Source organism: Schistocerca piceifrons, chromosome 3 (assembly GCF_021461385.2).
Source record: "Schistocerca piceifrons isolate TAMUIC-IGC-003096 chromosome 3, iqSchPice1.1, whole genome shotgun sequence".
Classification (NCBI taxonomy): domain Eukaryota; kingdom Metazoa; phylum Arthropoda; class Insecta; order Orthoptera; family Acrididae; genus Schistocerca; species Schistocerca piceifrons.
The window spans coordinates 54,640,719-54,645,833 of record NC_060140.1 but is presented as its reverse complement, the minus strand read 5'-3'; positions in this window follow the sequence as shown (position 1 = coordinate 54,645,833).

The window sequence follows — 5,115 nt, the reverse complement described above, 5'->3', positions numbered from 1 at the left end:
CTGTGTTAGGTGAGAACGGGAGCATTGTATGGATTGCGTCTGCTCACCTAACAAGTGTGGTAGTGCTGGATTTTATTATTTCATTCTCTTTAAAAATTAAATGACATTGCAATCTATATTGTTCCTCAGCTCGTTTCTTTTCACGTCTGAACTGCAACTGCTCACATCATTGCAGGTTAGTTGGAACAGCTGGCTGCCCAGTGCTGTCAAGCTTAGTTCGCCGGTAAAGCTGTTGTCCCACATTGTCGCTCACTCTGTGTGCACGTAACACAGCACAAAATGTATCCTTATGATCATACTTGATTGAACTGGACACAGTTTGGCTTCCGCTCCACGTGAAACGAAATCCAGTGAGATTCAAGCAAATGCGGAAGAATACATGGTGTAATTTTTACCTTACGTATATTCTTATGATGAAAACAGTACAGTGACTAAGAGCAGAGAAAATACCTTACTGAACACGAAGAAGTTGTGGCGGGCGACCAACTTCCCCGGCTCCAATGACACGATACGCCGAAGGTTGAGGGACGCTGGGCTGCACGCACGACGATCCGCCGTGAAACAAGAGCTCAGGGAAGACAATGTTTTATACTGGCGGGCATTTGTGGAGCTCCAACTGAGTGCGTCGCGTGAAAACGTCATTCTCACTGACGAGGCGGTGTTTTCCACCAGCAGTGACAGCCTAAGAGTCGTTTACAGGCCGCATGGGACTCGCCATCGTTGCGAATGTGTAACGACAACTAGAAGAAGCGGGCGGCTATCTGTTTCCTGCTGGGAATGGATTTCTGTGTGAGGAGCAGGAATTTTTCACAGGCTAGGAGGAATTCTCGATAGCGCGCAGTACGCCCACATACTGGAAAATATAATGCTTCCGCCACTGCGAAAGCTTTATGGGGGAGGAGACTTAACATTGCAAGATTATCATCCTTCGATTCACAAGTCTGCATTAGTTCAACAGCACCTCTCCACGATTGGTGTCAAGGACTAGTCACCATACGCTGTTGATATGAACTCTATGGGAAACATGCGATCTGAATTCGCCAGAACTGTAACAGAAAAGTGGCAACAAAATCAACGAACGACGCTCTTTCGGACTGCCTTCTTCGAATCTGGGGGGAATTACATCTTCAGGCTGTTACGTCCTAAGGCTTATGATTCTATTCAAAGATGCATGATAGAAGTACAAAACAATGTGGGATTCTGCATAAAATATTAGAGTCCATAAAAAGTTTTGTTATGTCGTCTGTTCCTTCATTTTTTCTTATTGAGAGCCAGCGGAAGATCACTTGGCAACAGATAAAATAAAATTTGAGTTAGTTTTCCTTGAGGCGCCTTTTTAACTATAGAAGTTTCTTGTGAATATACAGTTTGTTAAATATTATATTTCTATTTGATTTATACCCTGTCGAGATACAAAGTAACCAGTAAGGATGTATGCTTTAAAAGTATTTTGTACTATCTCAAATACATCTCTCTCTTTCCTTCCGTCCATTAAAACACCCTCCAGCCTCCAAAAAATATGCAAACGATTTCGTCTTACATTTATTCATTGTTAATTTCTCCACCATTCTCTCTCTCACTCTTTCTCGTTCAAATGATTCAAATGGCTCTGAGCACTATGCGACTTAACTACTGAGGTCATCAGTCGCCTAGAACTTAGAACTAATTAAACCTAACTAACCTAAGGACATCACACACATCCATGCCCGAGGCAGGATTCGAACCTGCGACCGTAGCGGTCACGCGGTTCCAGACTGTAGCGCCTAGAACCGCACGGCCACTTCCGCCGGCCTTCGCTCTCGTCTCTTTTACATTGTCACCTCAGCTGCCCTTCTACGCCATTCTCTAAAAAATTATAAACGAATCAAGCGGCTTCCATTGAACCTATACTTTCCTGTTCAATTTCTCCTTCCTTCATTATCCTCTATCGTTCCTGTCAAAATTCATGAAACCTTAATATCTCCTTTTCTATTACCCAATCCTCGTTCTAAAAGTATTCCTTCCTCTTATGTCTGTCCTAAGATGAAACGAACTGTAGCCTACGTCTAAGTAAGGAATACTTTGCAAGCTTTTTACTCTTTTATTTTGCGCTTCTACCCTCCTGTCCGTTCCCAGATTACTCCTTCCTTCCTGCTGCCCCTCCCTTGACATCTGCATTCACATCTACATGAATATTCTGCGATTCAAAATTAAGTGCTTGACAGGGTCTTCCTTGAACCACTGTCACCTTATTTCCTTACCGTTCCACACTCCAACAATGAACTACTAAACCTTACCGTGCAAGCACTGATGTCTCTTATCACAATGGTCATGTTTCCTATGTGCGTCGGGATAAACGAAATATCTTGGTATTGAGCGGGGGAGGTTGGTCGTTGGGATTTAGTGAAAACATCTCACTGTAATGTAAAACGCCTGCGATTCAATGATTTCCATCCTAACTCGCTTACATATCCGTGACACGTTCTCCCCTATTTCGCGATATTACAAAACTAGCTGCCCTTTTATGAACTTTTTCGATGTCTGCCTTCAGTCCTACATCGTATGGATCCCATACTGTGGCGAAATACCCACGAAGAGGATGGACAAGTGTCTTTTAGGTGGTCACTTGAACTGTTTTGTGGCATCTTCTACGCATTGTACGAATAAAACGCGGCTTTGGGTTTGCTTCCCCGCAATATTTTCCATGTGACGGTTCCAATTTAAGTTGTTCGTGGCAGTAGCTTTTAGATATTCAGCTGAATCGACAACCCTCAAATGTGACTGATTTATCGTGTAAGTGAACTTTAACGGAGTTACCTTGGTATTCATGTGGAGACTATCACACATTTTACTGTTTAGTGTAAAGTAACACGTTTTACACTGTGAAGATATGTTTTCAACATCATTTTGCAATTATCTTTGCTCTCCTGATGAGTTTAGTAACAACAGCATTACATGCCACAAATCTAACAGAAATGGTGTTATTATCTACTAAAGAGTTTATACATAGTAGAAATAGCAGAAGATCTGCATCCCTACTTTAGCTGCGGAATCACACTCATCACTTCCATTTCACTAGGTGACGTCACGTCACATATTGATAACCGTGACTGTGCAACAGGAATTCACGAATCCAGTTGCACAGCTAGGAAGATAGACGTTAGGGCAACAATTTGCCTCGAAATCGCTTATAAGGAACGATATCAAAAACCTTTTAGGAACTCTAAATACGGAATCAATTTCAGAGCCTCTGTAAGCAGTAAATCATGCGAATAAAGTGCCACCAGCTGTGTCTCACGAGAGTGATGCTTTCTTAATCTATGCTGGTTTTTATGTCAACAAGTAACGTGTTCATACCGTTGGAACAAAGTATTTTTTCACAAATCCTCCTGCGTTTCGATGTCAAGGAAATGCGTCTTGAACTCAGTGAATTATGTTTGATTTCTTTCGTATGAATTGCAGTGGTCTACGCAACTGCCCAATCTTCGCCCTCACCGTAGTTACTGGTATGGTCCTCGTGACGTCGTAGGGAAAGTAACTAAGCCGTTGCATCGCTGACGCACGGTACGCACTCCTAAACTGTGGGCCTACTCAAGAGAGACATTGCCTGTAGAAACATAATCGTTCTGCTATGAATATGATAGGGTCATGACAACATAGTGGAGCATCCTGGTAACGCTGAGATTGTTTTGTTGCTTCCTGGAATGACAGATAAGTATCTTGCAAGATTCACTTGATATATTCTGGTGTACCAATCAAAGATTCTGAATGAATTCCACTTCGGTGTGTCATCGAATTATCAAATATATGTTTAAGGAAGGTGGGGTTTACTTTCAGTCAACAACTGCAACTAATGTTGCTGTCTACATTCCAAATTATCTGCATCACCCATCACAAGGTTGGTTGGTTGGTTTGGGGAAGGAGACCAGACAGCGTGGTCATCGGTCTCATCGGATTAGGGAAGGATGGGGAAGTAAGTCGGCCGTGCCCTTTCAGAGGAACCATCCCGGCATTTGCCTGGAGTGATTTAGGGAAATCACGGAAAACCTAAATCAGGATGGCCGGACGCGGGATTCAACCGTCGTCCTTCCGAATGCGAGTCCAGTGTGTAACCACTGCGCCACCTCGCTCGGTCTCATCAAAATTGAAACGAGGAGGCCATAACCGCTGCATTTGGTCACTTGCTCCATGAAAATGTCGACACTCTGTAAAGATCAAGAGGCAGTAGCTCTCAGTTCCAAACTGGCACGACAATAACATTTTACCTCCTCTGCGACAGAGCTACAAACAGCTATGTCCAACTCAGAATGACGTCTTTAGAAATTTTGTCATCATAAGACGTCTCACCATATTCAGTAGCCAGTAGATCTAGAGATAATAAACATAAAATACTGCGAAACTGGTACTGAAAATACACGAATATGTTAATAAAATTGTATAACTGAATACTTTGTAAACTGTGCTTCATTCAGCAACTACTCTCTCCGCCATAGTGTCGTATTTACATTGTGGACTGGTAAAGCTATTTGAGTATGACAAAAGACTTCACGTTTAATTAAGATAGCCAACTGTTGCATGGTATGAGGACGAAACAGCAGTTGTATTAGGGTAGCGCATTTTCCCGTTAGATTATGGAACAAAACTGTCACAAAGGTCAATGAAACTGTCAACAATATGTTCCACTTTGTTATCAAAAACGTCTGACAACGTGCAGGTAGTTTCCGATCCTATGCATGTAGCGACTTGCTGATTCTGAGTTAAGCCACGTTTAAAGTGCAATCGCCAAAACAAAATAAGCAAAAGAAAACAAAATCTCACTTTCTTGGCGATTCATCGATAAGAGGCGGGAAAGGTAAACACATGCGTTTGCCAGGTTAAAAGACGTGTGATGGGCGTATTTGTCAAGCAAGCTCCTTGTTGTGTCATACAGGTTGCATTTGTTAGTCTGCGACAGTAGGGCATCTTACTTGTTGGCAACGAATATCAACTGCAAAGGACTCATCCCTGTGAAGCAGTTCGTAATACAAAACACCTTCTTTCTGCCAGCAGATGTACATCAACAACAATTCATTTTCTGGACATATACAGACAATTGTTTAAGAAAATTTCTGTTGTAGTTCAATCACCATTTTCTGC